This window comes from Dermacentor silvarum, chromosome 5 (genome assembly GCF_013339745.2).
Source record: "Dermacentor silvarum isolate Dsil-2018 chromosome 5, BIME_Dsil_1.4, whole genome shotgun sequence".
In the NCBI taxonomy this organism is placed as follows: domain Eukaryota; kingdom Metazoa; phylum Arthropoda; class Arachnida; order Ixodida; family Ixodidae; genus Dermacentor; species Dermacentor silvarum.
The window spans coordinates 37,003,677-37,029,253 of NC_051158.1; the positions used below are offsets into that span (position 1 = coordinate 37,003,677).

General features: G+C 43.5%; 1 protein-coding gene across 26 annotated transcripts in view; it reads right to left on the bottom strand.

Moving 5' to 3' along the window:
• LOC125945605 (uncharacterized) overlaps positions 1-25,577 on the bottom strand; it is a 135,654-nt gene that overhangs the window by 97,750 nt on the left and 12,327 nt on the right. For 14 of the 26 annotated variants that reach the window (XR_007467048.1, XR_007467049.1, XR_007467044.1 and 11 more), the window contains exons 7-10: positions 24,450-24,636; positions 22,234-22,295; positions 19,953-20,063; positions 28-155 (exon numbers count right to left, since the gene is read on the bottom strand). The exons of 1 other annotated variant lie outside the window; for it this stretch is intronic. The gene's annotated coding sequence lies outside the window, so the exon portion shown is untranslated. Of the gene's footprint in view, positions 1-27; positions 156-5,513; positions 5,576-7,764; positions 7,952-9,843; positions 9,973-11,066; positions 11,185-12,242; positions 12,276-13,607; positions 13,654-19,952; positions 20,064-21,305; positions 21,327-22,233; positions 22,296-24,449; positions 24,637-25,577 lie in introns of those variants that run through there. 11 more of the 26 variants (XR_007467058.1, XR_007467054.1, XR_007467066.1 and 8 more) reach the window with 10 other exon arrangements.

Consider the following 25,577-nt stretch of genomic DNA (forward strand, 5'->3'; position numbering starts at 1 on the left):
TCCATGCGCCATGCTGTACATACTAACCATTTTCGCCAAGGTTGCAGCGATAGCCGCAATCCGTCGGTGACGAAGCGCATAACGGCGCATCTCCGCAGCCCGCGAGCGACTTCCACGCCGGATGAACGCCGGCCGCTTTAATCGGCGCACGCGGTCTGTACAAATAGAGAAAAGTTAGGTCACCGATGTGCGCAGCCTGTGTGCAGAATCCGGCAAATTTCAGAACAAGAACATTATGGAGAACTGTCATGCTAGTTGCCTTGGTGAGCCAGAAATATGGGTAGGGTCATTACCCCGCATCAAAATGATCGGAACACGTCATCCTTTCCGTTTCTTTTTCTCGCTATTTCGTCGTGCCACCAAAATGAACACAAAGCCACCATCTACGCGCCATCTACTTCTATTCGGGTGCTGACTAGTCGGCGGGCGGGGGCATCCTATATGAACACACAGAAGCAAAAGTAATTCTTACGCGTGAGAAAATTCTACATTCGGACCACTTACTTCATAAGTGTTCCGAATGTCGGATTACAATTTGGCGCGTACAGTGCGTGTAAGAGGAAAAACAAGGAAGCAGGGGCGCAAGAGAATGTTTGAAATGACAAAAAGAAGATACGGTTTAGTGTTCTCGGATACCTTACAGATTTAGATACTACCGATGATACAACTGACGCAACCGCAAAATGATACCTCTGTTATGCCATACTAGTTAGGGCGTCTGCCCCGACTGCGGAAAGTGGTTTGAAACCTATCGCCAGACACCCTCTGGAATTCAAGTCGGCACCCTCTGGGTTGGCGCCAGGCTCTTTTCAGGGGTGCTCGCTTGGGCAAAGCTCCACTAACCCCGCTGTGCCATTCGGGGGATTGGTATTTAACAACCTCGCAGGCCATGACGAAGTGGTATAGTTATGAATGCGGCTCAAATGACGCTCTTGCACCGTCGCACACAGACAAACTGGTCATGTCGAACGCACGACCAGTCCAAGCGCTCATCGCAGCCTTGGGACGCTAAACATGTTTGCCGACCAAAAGCATCATTTTCCATGAAATTTCTTCCATGTGGAATTGCAATGCACCTATTAGGTGGGGCCGCTCCAAGGTTGGGGCCAAAGAACCATTTCCAAACGTTGAGTTGTCATAATGGCCGGGAGTGCATTTGTACCTAATCTAGCGGTGGGTACCCGGCGGCAGTTCTAGTCTGTCTCCCACAGTCACGGCGGATGCTCTTCCACAGGGAAACCTGGTTAGACAATGGGAGGAAATATGGGTGTGGCATTTTAGCCTGCCTCAACATGATCAGCTTCCGAAGGCAACTCCGAACACGTCGTTCTTTCCTTTATCTCCGAATTTCACCATACCCCAAAAATTAACACAAAGGACTTGTGCGCCTGAATTCTGCAAAATTTTATATACCAAGACCACTAAAGAAAAAAACAAAGCGGGTGCTTTCGTTGCCTTGGTGCGCAGACAGTATATTTATAGATGTCAACCCTATGGACATGAAAAGATCAGGTGAATCGATCAGGTGTTAACGTGGCTTAATTATGCCCATGCTTAGACTCAATTTCGTTGCAGCGCAAAAAAGAACACACTAGTGTATAAGAGCGCTGCCGCATCGTACAGATAATATTTTTTTTAAATGTTCCGGATGTACCTTTGGACTTCAGCCCAGTTCAGTCACGTATTATGCGTGCCGGATAGTTACCCAATAAAACAACAAACGCTACATGAACATCCTCATTATTTGTAAGAAATGTTTGCCCTGAGCCACACTGTTCTTTAAATGAAGCGAAGCAGCCTTCCATAAGCCTTGTGGTTTTTACCGTGATATTTATTGTTCATAGTGCCTGAAATTTTTCAAACTACATTTCGTAGTCTTTCCAATTGTTCATGCCACTTTTGTTGATAAATCTTGCCAGATAACCTAACCCTACACAATACCCCCCCCCCCCCCCCCCCTGACTGAATCGGACGTGCCACCTTCGTGGCCCCACAAGCAGCTAGGGCGAAAAATGAGAATTGGCTGTAATTGCCTCTTAACAACAGTCTCTTCTCGCTTGTGTACATCCATTTCTCGCTTGTAGATATCCGCATTTAGCGCACGATAAGTTCTTTCACGAAAAAAAATTCAGTACCAAAGCACCACAAGTAATTTACCAATCGAGTTTATTTCACACTGCGTTATTAGCTGCATTGGAAACTAATGACTGCAAGAGATTACAAGCACGTCAAAGATGTTCTCTCATGTACGTTACTTTCTTTACATCCCTATATTCATCAGCGTAGTTCTTCAAATGTCTTTCAGCTGCCTTGGTGTTTTGTAATCGTTTTTTTTTTTGCTTTTTTGGCTTCTATCTCCGAAAAGATGGCTGTCATTAGGTTCCTTGTTCTAATCAGTTCTTGTAGACAAGGATTGTAAGAGGTCTTCTTGGGCGCGGTCCGTTGAGGTGCAAGGACGCTTCCAACGAGCTCCCCGAAAGAGTTCGCATCAGATGCACTGGGAGACTAGGTCACAGAAAGTGCTGCTACGAAAGCAGCAAATTCAGTTGTGGAAGTATTTTTCATGTACTCAACGCCAACAAAAGACAACTAGGAAATTGTCTACGGATTCATTGAGGGCCTCCATCTCTTCGACGTAGAAGAATGAGCGATTACCTCTAGTACGTTACAATAGTGTGTACAAGTGAAACCACAGTGCGTGTAATATCCTTGTATATGACTTATTTGCTCTCTGTATTAGCAAATATGAAATTGATTAATTGCTACCTTACCCTTTAAGTTCACAAAGTGGAATGCGAAGCCGCAAGGATGATCTACACTATTTAAATGGCATAACCTCAATATGCGCTTCCATCTCGGCGTATGAGGACAGCACTTTTTCACAAAGAAAACAACTTTCACGACGCCCACGATTATTTCAGCACCAATAAAGTGAGAATTAGCTGTAACTGTTTCCCTTAGCAAGAGTATTTTCTCCCGTGTATACACCCAGTTCCCGCTTGTAGATATCAACTGAAATTTTGCGCGGAGGTACCATATTGCATCAAGGATAGCTTATTACCACGTTCGTGGGCATTACCGGTTTCGTCCACGATAAATACACAGCGGGTGTCGTCTTTTTCTTCTGTGTGTTAATTTGACAGAGTGTGCTAGCTAATGTTGTAGATCACTTTCACTCCTTGCGGGGCCGATAAGCTTACGTGAGCAGTGCACCGCCGAGAAAAAACCAGCATAGCCGGATGCAAGGAAGATACAATCCAGGCACCACATCCACAGAACAGTGCACACTCCCCAGGACCGACGGTATTGGCCTGAAAAGAAACGCGAGTACAAAGGTTAACTGCCCGTTACATCGAAAACAAATCTAGCCAGTCCCAAAGAACAAGGAGACGCAGCAGTGCAATTATAAAGTACGGTTATGATTTCATTAGATTGTGCTACCTCATCTGGTGTGAACTAGTGCCTGTGATGAACCAAGTATACTGAGGAAGAGCAGACTCTAGGGACACTTTGACCAAATACAAACCAAGACTAAGTTCCTCCGTCAGGAACGCGCCTAAAAGCAATTACACTGCTATTCACAATATATGCACGCGAATCAAAAATAATTTAACAGTGTTCAACGACTATTACTTGGAGGCCCTGCACATTCAAATTCGCAGCTTCTGCTACGAAGATTTGGAGTTAGCTTGTTTTTTTTTTTTTGGCTTGACCTAAGGTTCTTTGATTTTCCTCATTTTGACGCATCTGTGTTCCTGACAGCATGCACACGTCGTTTGAACGTCGCCTGCACAAAATACCAGAGAGAGTAAAAATTTTAATTATGGGGTTTTACGTGCCAAAACCACGATCTGATTATGAGGAACGCCGTAGTGGGGGACTCCAGAATTTGGACCACCCGGGGTCCTTTAGCGTGCACCCGAGTCTAAGTGTATGGATTTGACGTATCTTTACTCACATTCAAGATAATGTGTATTGTACTAAACGGTATTTTATGCATAAGTATTAACCATAAGGGTAAAATTGCCTTTTTGTCGCAATCATGGCCAAGTTTACACAAGTCAGAGGCTAATGGACGTTCTTTTTACCCCGATGTCCCTATTTCTTAGCACCTTGCTGCATCCCGGCGAAGCTCTCATTTCTACCACATATATTGTCATTAAATTCTACCACATATATTGTCATTAAAAACAAAATAATGCAAGATGTTTTTAAATGTTCTTTTTCCAGTGTCTGTTGACAGCTGTTTACGAAATTTTGAGAAAAATTAACGATGGTCTTTTTTATTTTGATTTTTAAATAGTGTTCATTTTCGTCAAAACTTCACATATGAGGCAAACTGTAAAAATGGAAATTGGTGCTACAGAAACAATATTCAGCACAATCGTTTAACAGGTTAAGGTCTCATAGCCGACCAAAATTAAAAGGACTACATGCATTAGTTTAGTAGATAAAAATTCGTAAATATAGCAAAAAATAAATATAGTATGTAGTAAATAGTAAATATAGTAAATATAGAGCGCCGCATGCGAGTGAAGAGGAATTCATGAATCCCACACTCACTGAAAGCATTTTGGTGCATCCTCTATGCTCCTGAGGCGATATATTTCGAAAAGTGTAGCAAATTTTCTAAAACACTTCCGTTTTCCACAGAAGCCTCAAGCAACGCTTGCTGACTCTTCTTTAAGTTTACGTTTTACAGAAGAAAATGTATTCTTCGTAGTCATATTATTTTGTATTTCACATTGTTGTGAATTTTCAAGAATGCCCGGTGCATGAAAATGGCGCCTGCAACCTGAATATTTTTTTTCTCCTAAAGTATCCATTTGTCAAAGAAGGCAAGTTCACTTTCGTACTACCGAGTGATATGCGCACAAAATATAAAATATTGAATGAAATCTAAAATATGAATTTTTGGACCCGCGTTGATCTCTCGTGGAATCGCCCTTCCCCGTCTTCTCATGAGGTACAAGGAAGTGCTGTCTACGCACTGTAAAGCTCCAAAACTAAACAATCGCACTGAGCGAGGACACACACACAAAATATAAAGAGAGCAGTATTACTGCTCTCTACCTCGATAACAATTTCATGTTAGTAGCTTAAAAAAAATGTTAGTAGCTTAAAAAAAGCTACATGAAAGTAGCTTAAAGGATCAATTCAACGTGTGACACTATTGTGCCTGAGCATTTAGACAGGCCCACGCGCCCACGAGTGAGATAAACGAGAGCTGGTAGACCACCTACTGTAGTTTTAAACGGTGTACCCTGCAACCTGCACCCCTACCTTTAACCTTCACATGTAAATAGTTGTATATATGTTTTTGTATTCCGCTTCCTTTACCAAACAATATATCATGTATATATATATTGATCTTACCTGGGGAGTTTAATACAAAATTCAAAATGAATAGTGTTATTGATTGCTTTTATGTTCGAACACAAATACGAGCGCCCTCTAACATCACTAAGTGCGCAGCACGCGAGTGAAGAGGAATTTATGAATCCCACACTCACTGAAAGCATTTTGGCGCATCCTCTACGCTCCTGATGTGATGCACACGTCTCTTGCACGTCAACTGCACAAAATACAAGAGACGGTATACAAGAGACGGTGAGCGCACTGGATGTTTCCATGCCTTTCTCATGTAAGCACAAGCCAACGCCATCATGGCAACAATCTCCATGTTTCGACAGCCAAAAGCTTCATTAAAACTAGGCAAATGCTTGCGTCGATTTTGTATGAAACGCCACGGCAGTTTTGCAGCGCATATCCCATGGCTATAACGCGCAAACAGCGCTAAACCCTGCAGCGTCACAGCGACGCTTGCCAAGTGGTGGTAAGGAAAAGGTCTTGAATATTGAGCTACGGGTAAATTGAACCCCCTGCGTACTCAACATTGAGTCTCCTCACTTTAATGTGCAGAGCATTGCTACACACGATGACATTGCTGAAGGCACCATTCTGTTTGACACACCTTGTTTCATGGCGTGTCTTGCTTTCGACGCTATGTTCCGTGAGAATGACAAAAGAACAATTTCGCCTTTCCTTTTCGTAATGTTTATATCCAATCATCACCTATTAAATGTGTTCCGAGCCACTGATTCAATTCTTTTGATGGAAATACGTAACGTGACAGGTTCTGCGGCAATAGATTCATGTTTAAATAATTCCTATTTATGTGCAAACAGTATAACATGTGCAATGTATCATTTTGCACCTACAATTTGCTTCAACGAAGTCCGCAGCGCCTCGGAATAAAGAGAACACACACCACCCAACCAACTAGAACCGCAGATGACGGTAAACACCTCAAGCGCGCAACTGATTGGCACAGCGGAATCTCTAAGCGGAATCGCCTCTACAACTGCACCACCTGCGCAAACACGGTGACGTTGACGTCACCGAAATGTGCGACCTGTGCATAGAATGCTGCAAAGCTTCATATACCAATAGCAGCAGAGAAAAATCCGGTCCTTTATTTGCCTTCATGTGCCGAAAGCATGATTGCTCAGTCAGCATCGAACTCGTACACTTCATGACTTCTTGTAGATCTCATTTTAGCGTCAAATGTATTCTTTCCCATAAATTATGCATCGAATAGTATGGAAACATGTATAACTAGATTTAGTTTCATGTGTGGTCGGTCGAGCATTTCTGCCATTTTGTCATACTGTCAATGCACAGACGGCCCAATGTTTTCCTTTAGCCGTGTCCCTTAAGACAGTATTGATTATTCTTATTTATTTAAATAAAGTCAGAAAGGAAAGATCGTTTTGATTTCTAGATTATATAGCATTACTTCTGCTCGTACATCATAGCAATTTATTCGTACCAATCAAAGGAACATACGAACACCATATGCATGTTACTAATCCCTTGCTTGCTTTATTTGCTTTGAATTTGTCGTTTTAATTGGGCCCAGTTTGAAGCAGGTATTACACTTGAAGATGGACGATGAGCAACACGAGAACAAGGTGAACAAAGGAGCAAATGGCTTCATTTAGTATGTAGTTACGCTATAAAACATTTTCTTCACATTTACAATCCTCGTCGATGGTTTTGGCAGAATTTCTCTCATCACGTTGCGAACTATTTCTCCAAGTTGCCGCTGCTTTCATTTGTGAAGATAGTTATTCCCGAGAAGCTCTACAGTTCTTCCAACATTATCAAAGGCTCGGTAGCTTTATGAATACTTTTGTTTGTGTGAATTTGTGTGTGCGTGTGTGTGTTTGTGTGTGTTTGCTCACCTACCAACAATCCTTTCTCACATGCAGGTTTACTCAGTTCGTTGGGCACAAAATCACCGCAGTGAAGAAAAATTATTCTTATTGCTGTGGTTTCTAGGGCCGCGTGTTTTCCAATTATTTTCCTCCAAGGCATCGTTCCAACAATTATTGCCGTCAAGCGTCAAATAGATTCAACACAGGCAGCGTGGCACTATCTATAGTCTAACAACACACAAGACGAAAAAAAAAAATGAAACGCCCCTGACATCATTCTGTCCCATCATAGGTGATTCTGTAGCCGTGACAGCCATGTTTCTTTTTAAACTAAAAAAAATTCTATCGAGAGCAATGCTGTCGTCTCAATGTCATTTGGTCTCATTTTCCCTCAATGAGTGCATCCAATGTACTCAATGACATTGTAATGAGTAAAATTCTGGGATGCACTTGAAACAAGCCTGCGACATTTTCTGCGATCTCTTCAACAAGAAAGTTACGGCAAAAAGTACGTGCCCACTTACGACAAGTAAAAATTTCTTACCCATTCTGCCGGTAAGTGCCGCTGTCACAAAGACTGCAAGCTGCTTTGCTCAACATCCACTCGGTTTCACGGGAGCAAGCAGCTCCACTCGCCTTCTAGAAACTGCTTTGCTCAACGCCGACTCGGTTCCTCCAATTCCGGCATGGCTGCATTTAGTCCGCGGAGGTGGATGCCACAGTAACCTGTGCTGCGAAAAAAGCAAAGCTTAAAAGTAAGAAACACCGAGCGCAGAGTTTAGAAAACTTGTTGAACAAGTGAAAGTAGAGCAATGAAATGAGAAATTGTTTTTTTATTCTATATGTGTCCGTGTTTTCATGCCGACTTGTCCGCGTGCCAGGAATCGCAAAGCCTTATTTGGCAAGTGCCTATCTCATGGGCAGCCTTAAATGATGTTAAAACGTTATCGCTTTTGTATCAAGTACAATAGAAAGTTATCACTCCTGCATGTATCTGCAATTTCCACAATTATTTCCTACCAGCATCCGTATTCATAAATGCATCTTATCTCGAAGCCCATACTTGAGTTTATCTAAGTGACGCCTGGCGTGAACGTGCCCAGGGCACTCATTGTGTTTCCTTCGGTGCGTTCACAACAGTCATATATATCAAGTCAAGGATGAGCTTCAAGTTCAGATGCATGAATATATGGGGCTAGTGATTCATAACCGACGCCCTGGTCAGCTGTACAGCTTTCCCATCCGCAGCTGTGCAGAATTTTACTGAAGAGAACACAAAGCCGGCACCATTTTTGCGATGTGAAAGAAGTTCTCTATTCGAGCGAGGTACACGTAAGGTGTCCCAAGTTTTACTATGATGGATAATGACGTTTCCAAGCGAAACGTCGGGACTTCAACGCTGGTTACATTGCTGGCTGTTCTGCGATAGACATTCAATACATACCTCAACGCCACACCTTCACCTCTGCATAACAGCCGTTGCAAAAATCTCGTAATAAGCTTGGCTGTGAAACACGTGCAGCTCTATTACTCATTGTAATGAGAGAATCATGTTCTGGAATGCATGCCAGATCACACTATAAGCGCCGCTTATTAAGCGCAGTCTGCAGCGCACACATTTACAAGTAAAGCACTCTGTTGCCCATTTTCGTTCCTTTAACTTTAAGTTCTGCCATGCATTTATGCATTTTGCATGGACGCTTCATCCTTGCACTCGTACAATCACATAGCATTTGGAATCTGCACGTATTAACCAGACCTACTCGGTGGCTATTACTGAAAACGTTTAAGTTAAGCGCTGCTCGTATAAAGCACATTGGCAATAGGAGACGCCCAAGTAGGGCGCACTGGAATAATTTTCATCAGCTGTTTTTAACTTTTGACTGAATGATTGGGACTAGTTAGTGCATTTTTATAATTGCTTGTGCTGCGCGTGCAGCGCGGCAAGGAAAATGGTTGACAGAAATAAATGTATAATTCTTTCGTATGTTTTTTTTTAATTCCTTTTTTTATGCCTACTTGCCCATCGCAAGCCCACGCCCCCAGAGAAACATAGGATTTTTGTAGCTTTCTGGTAGAAACACGGCCTCGTGCGTGAGCAAATCTTATTGTTTCGCACGAGGCCGCGTTTTTACCAGAAAGCTCGCCTTCATTCATGGCACTCGCCGCCAGCCTCTCCTTGTAAACGTTGTTCGTTTGTTACATAGGGCAATTCTCGCTCACGGTGCGAGAACACCGGTTACGGCACCGACGCCGATACCGGATTTTCTCTGACACGAGGCCCTTAACACTGTCGCGTTAAAGCCACAATATGATTCTCAAGGCACGCCCACATGTGGAACCATGGGTAATTTTCAACAGCCGCAGCTCTTGCACATAACGCGGCCTGTAAGGGCAATTAGCTCTTTATTAGCAACATCTACGAATGCATGCAAGTACGTGCTTTTACAAGTGTGTCTGGAAAAGTATTAACGAGTTGCTGGTCAGCGCTCCATGACAAGAAAGACTTGGGAAGATACAATTTTTAACGGGTGTGACGTCCGAGACAATGCGCTTATTATGGGTAGGCGTTTTATATAGATCTCGTTTACTCATCGAATGTGGGAGAGACTTGTGAACTCACCCATCCGGACCGAACACGCACTGAGCACCACAGAGAAAACGCCATGGCAGCGCGATGCAGTGAAGGCGCCATCGACGCACCAAGTACAGAACAGCGCACAGTCCCCGGGATGAACGGGTGGCCACTGCCCTTGAGAAAAAAAAAAAGAAAACGACACTTGCACATCTTTAGTAAAAGTCGTTGAACGCCGGTAACTACGAGTACAAAAGGCAGATTGATAAGCTGCCAACGTTAAATGTGTTTTTTTTTCTTGATTATCAACGCCACAATTTCTGAAGCGCAAGCAGTTCTACAATAGCGCAGAAAAAAAAGTATTTCAATTCAATGTAAAGAGATCTACACATGTACCTTTCGAGATATCTTTGAAAGCGAAATTAGGAGAGTATCACCTGTGATTGTTCTTATAAATTGTGGAAACTCAATTTTATGAGGCTTTCATGGCATCACAAGCAACTATCATCATTTAGGCTTCTCTCAGTCTTGCCTCTTTCCTGGCTAACGAGAACACCACTCTTGGTAACCCTGGCATTTCTAGCAGCACGAAAGTAAGTTACCTACCTGAGGAATATCAGCACAAGAGAGACTCTTGCTGCTTGAAAATAAACCTGATTTGATGATGCGATTTGCTGCTTGGGAAATAAATATTTACGTAAACCACGAGATTTGATGTTTGATTATGTACGTATGCACGCATCCGAAGGTCCTATTATTAAATAAAGGGTTGCGATGACTCGTAATACCTAAGCTGAAATAACCGAAGGCTTTTGCTTATATCCTACATACTTGAGCCGTCACAGAAAATGCTGGGAGTTAGTTACTGGCACCAGTCACCTTCGATCTATCAATTTACGACCTAACAGCATGTAGCGTAAAGTTATGATTAGGTTTATATATGATGAGGGTTTAAATGACGACTTGTAACGCTTTTTGTAGGTTACAATCTCAAGGTTACAAGATATTTGGCGTTACAGTAACCTTGAACACACACACACGTACTTCGGCGCGTGTAACCTTTAGGTGCGACAGAAATTAACAAAAAACAAATATCAACCTAGTCTAGTAGCAGAGTAACCTTTTCGTTGAAGACGATGAGGAACACGAGAACAAGGTGAAAGCAGGAGCTCTCACCTTCTCGTGTTGCTCATCGATTTCCATCTCCCGCCTTCCCCGTTTTCCACTTATGTAATAGGTCGCTTGCAATGATAGGTCAACTCAAAGGTTACCGAGCCAAGAGTGTAGAGTGTCCACAGAAACTTACGATGCGTCTGCAGGATGGCGCCACGAAGTTGCCGAGTCCTGGCTGAGAATAGCTTTGGCCGACGGCACTCCGAATACACTGCGCTAGAACGTGTTGTCAAATCAGCCGCGGAAAACAAAACGCCTCGCTCTTCAATCAGGATATTGGCGTGATATTGCCGATTTTGCGGGGCAGATAATATTTAAGCTCCATTAGGAACATATGTTCTGCCACGCACGCTTTCAAGTCATTAATTTATAGCTTTTATATGCCGTACAGGTGAACCTTGTCGCGATCGCCAGACTACGAAGAGTTAAAATCCCGATAGAAGTCATTTGATTTCTCTCAGACAATTATTCCATAGACCCAAACAATTGATTTTTCACATTGTTTCTTCGTCATAACTATGACAGAATGGTAAAACATTACCATCGTTGTGCGAAAAAAAAACTTAAAGGAAAACGACTTTCTCTATTTTTTTTCTGTGGGATATTTTTTTCAGCTTTCATGTCTTGTACCACCCTGCAATGGTATCGCATTGATACCGCAGTATAAATAAATATTTAAGCATTACATAAACAAATAGCATATAAATTTTCATTTAATTACCCATAGAATAAACCAATGAATGGCATTACAGAATAAGTATATCACGCGAGAATATTCGGAACAAGCCAGACAGTGAAAGTAACAAAAACAAATTAAGAAAATAAAAAGACAATAAGAAAAAGGCTACTTAACTCGCAATTGCAGTAAGCAAAACAAGCGAGATACTCAAGTCTGATCACATGAAAGTGCCCCGGCACTGCCGTGGAATAGTCGTCGGCAATGATATTAATAGGATTTAAGAATGTTTCTTTAGACGTTAAGCTAGAAACCTCAAAGAACACATGGCTGCTTTCCTAATGAATTGTACGTTGAATATTAAAAATTCTAATGTAAAATTGAACACACAAGCTATACGGCAAGACTTTTTAACATAGAAGCCAACCGCTCCGTAAATGATATTGCAGGCAGAATTTTTCCCTCCAACCCATTCGCATAGTTCGAAGTGCTCACGTTAGTACACTGTCGGCACGTAAGGACACTATCTCACTGGGTCAAGAGCACACTCATGAAGCGACAGTGTCCCATCAAAATCGAAGCTATGTTCGGTACATACCACTGGAAACAATAGAGGCGCAGAAGTGGCCACCATGGGCCCACAAAGACAACGGCGCACACGACAGGTTGCGTGCCAAGTCAATCCCCGTGTGGACAGTCTGCATAAACACGTCGACGTCGAAGTGTGCGGTCTTCAAACAACGTTCAAAAGCCTTTCTTCAAACTAACTAGATTAGCATGAGTGCTGACAATCTGCATGCATCGCCAGTTCTGTTACTCTGGCTCAAAAAGTCATCGCCATACAGTTGTACATAAGACAAGTTACGTTACTACCTGTTTTTAACATTTGTGCGTACTGAGTGTCACTAGAATTATTGGCGCTATGCGAAGTTTAGCAGTGCTATGCAAAGTTTAGCAGTGCTATGCAAGGTTTAGCAGTGCTATGCAAGGTTTAGCAGTGCTATGCAAAGTTTAGCAGTGCTATGCAAAGTTTAGCAGCGATGCTCTCTACTAGTACAGTGCTATTTTCCCTTAATTCCTTATTGATACCCTTTGCGCAAATATTTTCATTACATAGCCAAAGCTGAGCAAATCCAATATATGTAGGGAACCTTAGGAACACCAATGCAAGTGCAACGCCCAACTTCACCATTCAATGAAGAGAGGCAGCTTGTAGCAGAAGGCACTTGAATGTATAATTTTTGCTCTTAACACATGGTGAAAACATGGTGTTACACTGTTTACCAGAAAGAATGTCCTCTTCGATAAATGTTCGCCTGATAAATCACATGAATTCACACTGCACACGGGGTTCCCACTTCCAAAGATACGAAGTCAAAGGCAGCAAAATGAGCTGGTGTCATGAATACTCGACACTTTGTATTTATTAGACCTGTCCCTGATTTGAGGCAGCCGCCTCAAATCGCGGCTTGTAGTGCTACGTCGGGTGACAAGCTTTAGCGTGTCTGGTATTCCGGTAAACAAAAGCGGCATTTTACCGGATGAACGGAGGTGCAAACGTGACCGTCGCAGACGGTGCAGCCAAGTGGTGGCGCAAAGCTCAGACAAACACAGAGCTAATATTGCAGTGACCAAGTATATTCTTCGCTGCTTGTGTAAATTTGCAGCAGTGGTGTAATCGTGTTGCTGGCAAAAAATTTACACCAGCAGCAAAGCTAAATACATTTTTACTGAAATATTAGCTGTGTTTGAGCTCTGCACTACCAGGTGTCTGAACCATGCAGGCCATGTTTGCAGGCCCCCTCATCCGGTAAAACGCCCCTTCTGCTTGCACAGTCGGGGCCCAGCAATGGGCTGGCAAGGGCTCTGCGAGTACTTGCTAGTACTGGTGGATGACGAGTGCACGTGTGCGAACGGAGCCCTGACAATTTTTTGTTCCATGCGCCATGCTGTACATACTAACCATTTTCGCCAAGGTTGCAGCGATAGCCGCAACCGTCAGTGACGAAGCCGGTCAGTGACGTCAGTATCGAATACCGGTCACAGGCCTGCGCGGCACACGCGGCACAGTCGCAGCGTAAGCTGGTGGAGTGGCTCAAGAGTTGCTCCAATTTGGGCACCAAGCACAACCGGGTCTTTACGGCAGCCTATTCGCCTCGTTTTCACGAGAACGATTTGAACTGTCCGCCTGGCGTCGACGGCGAGCTCTGACTTGTAATGCTCTCTGCACAGCAGTCTGCTGAGCCCAATCAAGCCTCTGCATGTCTGGCACGCCGCGTTTGCAGTCACATTAACTAGATGGCGCCACCATACTGGCGGTGGCTCGGCAGCTCGGGAGCGCGTTGATTGCGCGTCTGCGCCTGCGCGCGCTGCGTTTGCAGGCACCTTACCTATATGGCGCCACCATACTGGCGGAGGCTCGGGTAGTCTGCCCTTGCGCGCTTGCCTCATAGGGCATTTCCGCTGACCGATAGCAAGCGCTTGCGTGGCTCAGTGGTGCGTGGGCTCAGTGGTAGATTATCGGGCTCCCACGCAGCGGGCGTGGGTTTGATCCGGGCGGGAAACGCGTACTTTTTCCGCATTTCCGGCGATAGCGGTTATGCGCGGCATACGCCGCCGCCGCCAACGGTGGCATCAACGCGAACCGAAACGGCTATTGGAATGAGCCCATAACAGCTTACGCTGTAAAACTCTCTAATATGGTACTAACGTTCCGTGTGAAGAACACGTAAAAAATGAGCTCGGCAGGAAATTTGGCGGCCGCCCATGGCCAGGTAAAGAGACGAAGGCTCGACCTCGGCCTTCTGGGTCGGGCCGGGCTTGGTTGTTGCATGTGGCCAATCTGTTTGCCGACCACCTACCGGTGGTCGGCAGGCAGTCTGGATCAGGCCGACGTCAGGGCCACCGGTTACTTCATTGTGGCCGGGCTTGGCTGCCGTACGGGCCAACGACTTCCGCACGTCGGTCATAACTTTTTTTTTAATCATGTACCGAGTGCTTTTTTTTTCTTATGCCAAATTTTTAAGGCCCCTCGCGCAGATACCAAATATTCAGCTTCTTCAAGAAGCTGAATATTGTTGGTGTTGTTGTATTGTTGTTAAGAGCAAAAATTATACATTCAAGTGCCTTCTGCTACAAGCTGCCACTCTTCAGTGAACCTTAAATGCAAACATTACATTCTGTATAAGTTACAAGTCCAGCAGCATTTAATTGAAAATCGTGCTAATTATATTTTTAATTCGCTTTAGGGTACATGTAATGGTGGAATTAGAGGCCGCAGCGCGCAAGACATTCAGTCGGAACCAGTTGTGTAACTATAGCACCAATTTCAAGATATACGAAGTCAAAGGCAGCAAAATGAGCTGGTGTCATGAATACTACCCTCAAGCATTACATATATTCGCAGAGCAGCAAGAAAGTACAGATGACACCAAGGGATTCTTGGCCCATACTTTGACGTATATATTGAAGCTGGTTCTATTTATAAAACTGGTTAACTGAATAGGCCCTGTATGTTAATATGTTCATTTCCACCATAGCAGCATGTGCACTAATGTTAATAATTTAAAAAAATGGCCCGATTTTGTCAATTAGCAACTTATGCACTACTCCTTTAGAAAGTAATGTCCACCTATTAAATGCAGCCCAGACGAAGAAACGAATTGCTGGTATCTGCAACAAGAATTTAAAACAAATATATATGTATACAGTTCGAGATAAGAAAGGACACCCTGTATACACGCAAAATTGCCGCGAGACTCTCTGCTCGAGGTACTTTGCGTGTATTCGGGGGCTTCTTTCACACTTGGAAAAACGCTTTGATGTACGTATTGGGCAACAGAAACCTGTATCGGGAGTTTCTCATGTTGCTCTACAATTTTCTCATTGACACTTTTCATCTAATTATAATAAATTATTTACGACTAATGTGATTAGGCAGAATTCAAAAAAATATCAGTATCTTTAAGCGACGGCAAAAAAACTACCTTGGTTCTGTCAAACTACGTGGCATTCGCATATTTTCAAATCTTTGTGCCAGATAGCTGGGACCGCCTGTATAGTACGCTACGGGCACTGCATGCAGACATCGGTGCTCCATGCATATCACGACGCACCCACAGTCTCATAATGCGCTTTCAAGACAAGCTGCCGTGTCTGGCCAGCCAAAACTTTCGTGCTCGGCATTATGCAGCCCTACGCATCCGGGCCAGCATCCGTGGCCAAGCCAGCGCCGACGGGGTTGGCAACATAAGTCGGCCTTTTTACGGCCCCAGCTCTTCAAGCCGACATGATCGGCTCCCAGCGACCTGCCGAGTGCCGCCCGATGGTCGGCCCTCGGCCAATTGTGCTTGGGGTACCCTCCTAAAGCGTTATGTATTAAAGGGAAGAGATTTTAGAATTTGAATATTTACGAGGGTTTGGCAGGCTGACACAGTTTCTCGATTATGCGCGTAGCAGCGCCGCAATCGCGGTTTAAATTTTCGTTGAAACTCCGCCCCCTCCGCGCGGCGAGCGTAGCAGTGCAAGACCGGGCGCGAGGATGACGTCAATACAGGGGTCAAGAGAGATCTCGCCTATAATGACGTCACGATTTGCTTTGCCATCGGAGCACGTTAAAAGACCCGCGGCATCTGCCGCAGACGCTGCAGCTTGTTTTTGCTCAAAAAAAAGCAACTAGTGGTGACTTCTGAGCGCTTATAAACTATGATTTTTCGTATTCAGGGGGTGAAAAACTAATATTCCGTTGAAAGCTCACTTTCCTTGAAGTCATTCAGCGGCCCTTAACACATGGATTTCTCATACAGATACATACACAAACGGCGAACGCGGTCTGAATTCTTTCACCCTCCAGGAAAATCCACATTGGGCCTGCAATAGACACTATAGAGAAGCTCGGTCGGGGCCCAGCAATAGGCTGGCAAGGGCTTTGCGAGTACTTGATAGTATTGGTGGATGATGAGTGCACAAGTGCGAACGGAGCACTGAATTTTTTGTTCCATGCGCCATGCTGTACATACTAACCATTTTCGCCAAGGTTGCAGCGATAGCCACAATCCGTCGGTGACGAAGCGCATAACGGCGCATCTCCGCAGCCCGCGAGCGACTTCCACGCCGGATGAACGCCGGCCGCTTTAATCGGCGCACGCGGTCTGTACAAATAGAGAAAAGTTAGGTCACCGATGTGCGCAGCCTGTGTGCAGAATCCGGCAAATTTCAGAACAAGAACATTATGGAGAACTGTCATGCTAGTTGCCTTGGTGAGCCGGAAATATGGGTATGGTCATTAGCCCGCATCAAAATTTGGTCGTGCCACCAAAATGAACACAAAGCCACCATCTACGCGCCATCTACTTCTATTCGGGAGCTGACTAGTCGGCGGGCGGGGGCATCCTATATGAACACACAGAAGCAAAATAATTCTTACGCATGAGACATAAGTGTTCAGAAAGTGGGATTACAATTTGGCGCGTACAGTGCGTGTAAGAGGAAAAACAAGGAAGCAGGGGCGCAAGAGAATGCTTGAAATGACAAAAAGATACGGTTTAGTGTTCTCCGATACTTTACAGATTTAGATACTACCGGTGATACAACTGACACAACCGCAAAATGATACCTCTGCTATGCCATACTAGTTAGGGCGTCTGCCCCGACTGCGGAAGGTGGTTTGAAACCTATCGCCAGACACCCCCTGGAATACAAGTCTGCGCCCTCTGGGTTGGCACCAGGCTCTTTTCAGGGGTGCTCGCTTGGGCAAAGCTCCACTAACCCCGCTGTGCCATTCGGGGGATTGGTATTTAACAACCTCGCAGGCCATGACGAAGTGGTATAGTTATGAATGCAGCTCAAATGACGCTCTTGCACCGGTGCACACTGACAAACTGGTCATGTCGAACGCACGATCAGTCCAAGCTCTCATCGCAGCCTTCGGATGCTAAACATGTTTGCCGACCAAAAGCATCGTTCACTCAAAAAAAAAAAGTTTCCCATGAAATTTTTCCATGTGGAATTGCAATGCACCTATTAGGTGGGGCCGCCCCAAGGTTGGTGCCAAAGAACCATTTCCAAACGTTCAGTAGTCACATAATGGCCGGGAGTGCATTTGTACCTGATCTAGCGGTGGGTACCCGGCGGTAGTTCTATAGTCTGTCTCCCACACACACGGCGGATGCTCCTCAACAGGGAAACCTGGTTGGACAATGGGCGGAAATATGGGTATGGCATTTTAGCCTGCCTCAACATGATCAGCTCCGAAGGCAATTCCGAACATGTCGTTCTTTCCTTTTTCTCGGAATTTCACCGTACCACAAAAATGAACACAAGGGACGTGTGCGCCAGAATTCTGCAAAATTTTATATACCAAGACCACTAAAGAAAAAAACAAAGCGGGTGCTTTCGTTGCCTTGGTGCGCAGACAGTATATTTGATGTCAACAGTTTGATGTCAACCCTATGGACATCAAACGATCACGTGAATCTGTATGTTAACGTGGCTTATACCCATGTTTAGTCTCAATTTCGTTGCAGCGTAAAAAAGAACACACTAGTGTATATGAGCGCTGCCGCATCGTACAGATAATGAAATGTTTTTTAAATGTTCTGGATGTACCTTTGGACTGCATCCCAGTTAGAGTCACGTATTACACGTGCCTGATAGTTATTTATAGGCGAAAACAAACTGGTGAGAGAAATCCAATTTCGTTGTAGTGTAAAAAAGCACACTAGTGTATAAGAGCGCTGCCGCATCGTACAGATAAGAAAATTTTTTAAATGTTCCGGATGTGCCTCTGAACCATTTCCTATCCAATTACACAATAAAAGAACAAACGCTACATAAACATCCTCATTATTTGTAACAAATGTTTGCCCTGAGCCGCACTGTTCTTTAAATGAAGCGAGCAGCCTTCTAGAAGCCTTTTTTTTTACCGTGATATTTATTGCTCATAGTTTCTGCAATTTTTCAAACCACATTTCGTAGTATTTCCAATTGTTCGTGCCCCTTTTGTTTATAAATCTCGCCAGACAACCTAACCCTACACAATCCCCCCTGACTAAATCGGACGTGCCGTCTTCGTGGCCCCACAAGCAGGTAGGGCGAAAAATGAGAATTGGCTGTAATTGCCTCTTAACAACAGTCTTTTCTCGCTTGTGTACATCCATTTCTCGCTTGTAGATATCCGCATTTAGCGCACAATAAGTTCTTTCGCGAAAAAAAAATTCAAAAGAAAAGCACCGAAAGTAATTTACCAATCGAGTTTATTTCACACTGCGTTATTAGCTGCATTAGACGAAAGAAGAAACTAATGACTGCGAGAGATTACGAAGACGTCAAAGATGTTCTCTCGTGTACGTTACTTTCTTTACATCCCTATATCCATCACCATAGTTCATCAAACGTTTGTCAGCTGCCTTGGTGTTTTGCGATCTTTTTTTTTTTTTTTTGCTTTTTTTGGCTCTGAAAAGACGGCTGTCATTAGGTTCTTTATTCTAATCGGTTCTTGTAGACAAGGATTTTAAGTGATCTTGGTTACGCTCCGTTGAGGTGCAGGGACGCTTCCAACGAGCTCCCCGAAAGAGTTCGCATCAGATGCACTGGGAGACTAGGTCACAGGAAGTGCTGCTACGAAAACAGCAAATTCAGTTGTGGAAGTACTTTTCATGTACTCAACACCAACAAAAGACAACTAGGAAATTGTCTACGGATTCATTGAGGGCCTCCATCTCTTCGACGTGGAAGAATGAGCGATTACCTCTAGTACGTTACAATAGTGTGTCCAAGTGAAACCACAGTGTGTGTAATATCCTTGTAATACGACTTATTTGCTCTCTGTATTATCAAACATGAAATGGATTAATTGCTACGTTACCCTTTAAGTTCACAAAGTAGAATGCGAAGCCGCAAGGATGATCTACGCTATTTAAATGGCATAACCTCAATATATGCTTCATCTCGGCGTATAAAGACAGCACTTTTTCACAAAGAAAACTACTTTCACGATGCCCACGATTATTTCAGCACCAATAAAGTGAGAATTAGCTGTAACTGTCTCCCTTAGCAAGAGTATTTTCGCCCATGTATACACCCAGTTCCCGCTTGTAGATATCAACTGAAATTTTGCGCGGAGGTACCATATTGCATCAAGGATAGCTTATTAGCATGTTCGTGGGCATTATACCGGTTTCGTCCATGATAAATACACAGGAGATGTCTTTTTCTACTATGCGTTAATTTGACAGAGTGTACCTTCAGAGGCTATGTGCTTGCTAATGTTGTAGATCACTTTCACTCCTTGCGGTGCCGATAAGCTTACGTGAGCAGTGCACCGCCGAGAAAAAACCAGCGTAGCCGGATGCAAGGAAGATACAATCCAGGCACCACATCCACAGAACAGTGCACACTCCCCAAGACCGACGGTATTGGCCTGAAAAGAAACGCGAGTACAAAGGTTAACTGCCCGTTACGTTGAAAACAAATCTAGCCAGTCCCAAAGAACAAGGAGACGCAGCAGTGAGATTATAAAGTACGGTTATGATTTCATTAGATTGTGCTACCTCATCTGGTGTGAATTAGTGCCTGTGATGAACCAAATATACTGAGGAAGAGCAGACTCTAGGGACACTTTGACCAAATACAAACCAAGACTAAGTTCCTCCATCAGGAACGCGCCTAAAAGCAATTACGCTGCTATTCACCATATATGCACGCGAATCAAAAACAACTTAACAGTGTTCAACGACTATTACTTAACTTGGAGGCCCTGCACATTCAAATTCGCAGCTTCTGCTACGAAGATTTGGCGCTAGCTTTTTTTTTTTTTTGCTTGACCTAAGGTTCTTTGATTTTCCTCATTTTGAGGCATCTGTGTTCCTGACAACATGCACACATCGTTTGCGCGTCGCCTGCACAAAATACCAGAGAGAGTAAAAATTTTAATTATGGGGTTTTACGTGCCAAAACCACGATCTGATTATGAGGAACGCCGTAGTGGGGGACTCCAGAATTTGGACCACCCGGGGTTCTTTAGCGTGCACCCGAGTCTAAGTATGGATTTGGCGTATCTTTACTCACATTCAAGACAATGTGTATTGTACTAAACGGTATTTTATGCATAAGTATTAACCATAAGGGTAAAATGACCCTTTTGTCGCAATCATGGCCAAGTTTACACAAGTCAGAGGCTAATGGACGTTCTTTTTACCCCGATGTCCCTATTAGCACCTTGCTGCATCCCGGCCACGGACCGTGATCCCGGCAAAGCTCTCATTTCTACCACATATATTGTCATTAAAAACAATAATGCAAGATGTTTTTAAATGTTCTTTTTCCAGTGTCTGTTGACAGCTGTTTACAAAATTTTGAGAAAAATTTACGATGGGGTTTTTTTTATTTTGATTTTTAAATAGTGTTCATTTTCGTCAAAACTTCACATATGAGGCAAACTGTAAAAATGGAAATTGGTGCTACAGAAACAATATTCAGCACAATCGTTTAACAGGTTAAGGTCTCATAGCCGACCAAAATTAAAAGGACTACATGCATTAGTTTAGTAGATAAAAATTCGTAAATATAGCAAAAAATAAATATAGTACGTAGTAAATAGTAAATATAGTAAATATAGAGTGCAGCATGCGAGTGAAGAGGAATTCATGAATCCCACACTCACTGAAAGCATTTTGGCGCATCCTCTATGCTCCTGATGCGATATATTTCGAAAAGTGTAGCAAATTTTCTAAAACACTTCCGTTTTCCACAGAAGCCTCAAGCAACGCTTGCTGACTCTACATACTACATACTACATAAGTATACGTCTTACAGAAGAAAATGTATTCTTCGTAGCCATAATATTTTGTATTTCACATTGTTGTGAATTTTCAAGAATGCCCGGTGCATGAAAATGGCGCCTGCAACCTGAATATTTTTTTTTCTCCTAAAGTAGCCATTTGTCAAAGAAGGCAAGTTCACTTTCGTACTACCGAGTGATATGCGCACAAAATATAAAATATTGAATGAAATCTAAAATATGAATTTTTGGACCCGTGTTGATCTCTCGTGGAATCGCCCTTCCCCGTCTTCTCATGAGGTACAAGGCAGTGCTGTTTACGCAGTGTAAAGCTCCAAAACTAAACAATCGCACTGAGCGAGGACACACACACAAAATATAAAGAGAGCAGTATTACTGCTCTCTACCTCGATAACAATTTCATGTTTAACATGAAAGTAGCTTAAAGGATCAATTCAACGTGTGACACTATTGTGCCTGAGCATTTCGACAGGCCCACGCACCCACGAGTGAGATAAACGAGAGCTGGTAGACCACCTACTGTAGTTTTAAACGGTGTACCCTGCAACCTGCACCCCTACCATTAACCTTCACATGTAAATAGTTGTATATATGTTTTTGTATTCCGCTTCCTTTACCTAACAATATATCATGTATATATATATTGATCTTACCTGGGGAGTTTAATACAAAATTCAAAATGAATAGTGTTATTGATTGCTTTTATGTTCGAACACAAATACGAGCGCCCTCTAACATCACTAAGTGCGCAGCACGCGAGTGAAGAGGAATTTATGAATCCCACACTCACTGAAAGCATTTTGGCGCATCCTCTACGCTCCTGATGTGATGCACACGTCACTTGCACGTCGACTGCACAAAATACAAGAGACGGTGAGCGCACTGGATGTTTCCATGCCATTTCTCATGTAAGCACAAGCCAACGCCATCATGGCAACAATCTCCATCGCTAGATGTTTCGACAGCCAAAAGCTTCATTAAAACTAGGCAAATGCTTGCGTCGATTTTGTATGAAACGCCACGGCAGTTTTGCAGCGCATATCCCATGGCTATAACGCGCAAACAGCGCTAAACCCTGCAGCGTCACAGCGACGCTTGCCAAGTGGTGGTAAGGAAAAGGTCTTGAATATTGAGCTACGGGTAAATTGAACCCCCTGCGTACTCAACATTGATGAGTCTCCTTACTTTAATTTGCAGAGAATTGCTACACACGATGACGTCGCTGAAGGCACAATTCTGTTTGGCACGCCTTGTTCCATGGCGTGTCTTATTTTCGACGCTATGTTCCCTGAGAATGACAAAAGAACAATTTCGCCTTCCTTTTCGTAATGTTTAAATCCAATCATTACCTAGTAAATGTGTTCCGAGCTAGTGATTCAATTCTTTCGATGGAAATACGTAACACGACAGGTTGTGCGGCAATAAATTCATGTTCAAATAATCCTTATTTATGAGCAAACAGTATAACATGTGCAATGTATCTTTATAAAACCTACACTTTGCTTCAACGAAGTCCGCAGCACACACCACCCAACCAACTAGAACCACAGATGACGGTAAACACCTCAAGCACACGACTGATTGGCACAGAGGAATCTTAAGCGGGAACTCTACAACTGCACCACCTGCGCAAACACTATGACATTGACATCACCAAGATGTGCGATCTGTGCACAGAATGCTGCAAAGCTTCATATACCAATAGCAGTAGAGAAAAATCCGGTCCTATATTTGCCTTCGTGTGCCGAAAGCATGATTGCTCAGTCAGCATCGAACTCATACACTCCATGACTTCTTGTAGATCTCATTTTAGCGTCAAATGTATTCTTTCCCATAAATTATGCATCGAATAGTATGGAAACATGTATAACTAGATTTAGTTTCATGCGTGGTCGGCAGAGTATTTCTGCCATTTTGTCATACTGTCACTGCACAGATGACCCGGCCCAATCAGGCCAATGTTTTCCTTTAGCCGTGTCCCTTAAGACAGTATTGATTATTCTTATTTATTTAAATAAAGTCAGAAAGGAAAGATTGTTTCGATTTTTAGATTATATAGCATTACTTCTGCCCGTACGTCATAGCCATTTAATCGTACCAATAAAAGGAACCTACGAACACCATATGCATGTTACTAATCCCTTGCTTGCTTTATTTGCTTTGAATGTGCCGTTTCAATTGTGCCCAGTTTGAAGCACGTATTACACTTGAAGATGGACGATGAGCAACACGAGAACAAGGTGAACACAGGAGAAAATGGCTTCATTCAATGTGAAGTTACGCTATAAAACATTTTCTTCACATTTACAATCCTCGTCGATGGTTTCGGCAGAATTTCTCTCATCACGTTTCGAACTATTTCTCCAAGTTGCCGCTGCTTTCGTTTGTGAAGATAGTTATTCCCGAGAAGCTCTACAGTTCTTTCAACATTATCAAAGGCTCGGTAGCTTTATGAATACTTTTGTTTGTGTGAATTTGTTGTGTTTGCTCACCTACCAACAATCCTTTCTCACATGCAGGTTTACTCAGTTCGTTGGGCACAAAATCACCGCAGTGAAGAAAAATTATTCTTATTTCTGTGGTTTCTAGGGCCGCGTTTTTTCCAATTATTTTCCTCCAAGGCATCGTTCCAACAATTATTGCCGTCAAGCGTCAAATAGATTCAACACAGGCAGCGTGGCACCATCTATAGTCTAACAACGCACAAGACGAAAAAAAAATGAAACGTCACCTACATCATTCTGTCCCATCATAGGAGATTCTGTAGCCGTGACAGCCATGTTTCTTTTTAAACAAAAAAACTTCTATCGAGAGCAATGCTGTCGCCTCAATGTCATTTGGTCTCATTTTCTCTCAATGAGTGCATCCAATGTACTCAATGACATTGTAATGAGTAAAATTCTGGGATGCACTTGAAACAAGCCTGCGACATTTTCTGCGATCTCTTCAACAAGAAAGTTACGGCAAAAAGTACGTGCCCACTTACGACAAGTAAAAATTTCTTACCCATTCTGCCGGTAAGTGCCGCTGTCACAAAGACTGCAAGCTGCTTTGCTCAACATCCACTCGGTTTCACGGGAGCAAGCAGCTCCACTCGCCTTCTAGAAACTGCTTTGCTCAACGCCGACTCGGTTCCTCCAATTCCGGCATGGCTGCATTTAGTCCGCGGAGGTGGATGCCACAGTAACCTGTGCTGCGAAAAAAGCAAAGCTTAAAAGTAAGAAACACCGAGCGCAGAGTTTAGAAAACTTGTTGAACAAGTGAAAGTAGAGCAATGAAATGAGAAATTGTTTTTTTTATTCTATATGTGTCCGTGTTTTCATGCCGACTTGTCCACGTGCCAGGAATCGCAAAGCCTTATTTGGCAAGTGCCTATCTCATGGGCAGCCTTAAATGATGTTACCGTTATCGCTTTTGTATCAAGTACAATAGAAAGTTATCACTCCTGCATGTATCTGCAATTTCCACAATTATTTCCTACCAGCATCCGTATTAATAAATGCATCTTATCTCGAAGCCCATACTTGAGTTTATCTAAGTGACGCCTGGCGTGAACGTGCCCAGGGCACTCATTGTGTTTCCTTCGGTGCGTTCACAACAGTCATATATATCAAGTCAAGGATGAGCTTCAAGTTCAGATGCATGAATATATGGGGCTAGTGATTCATAACCGACGCCCTGGTCATCTGTACAGCTTTCCCATCCGCAGCTGTGCAGAATTTTACTGAAGAGAACACAAAAGCCGGCACCATTTTTGCGATGTGAAAGAAGTTCTCTATTCGAGCGAGGTACACGTAAGGTGTCCCAAGTTTTACTATGATGGATAATGACGTTTCCAAGCGAAACGTCGGGACTTCAACGCTGGTTACATTGCTGGCTGTTCTGCGATAGACATTCAATACATACCTCAACGCCACACCTTCACCTCTGCATAACAGCCAGTTGCAAAAATCTCGTAATAAGCTTGGCTGTGAAACACGTGCAGCTCTATTACTCATTGTAATGAGAGAATCAGTGTTCTGGAATGCATGCCAGATCACACTATAAGCGCCGCTTATTAAGCGCAGTCTGCAGCGCACACATTTACAAGTAAAGCACTCTGTTGCCCATTTTCGTTCCTTTAACTTTAAGTTC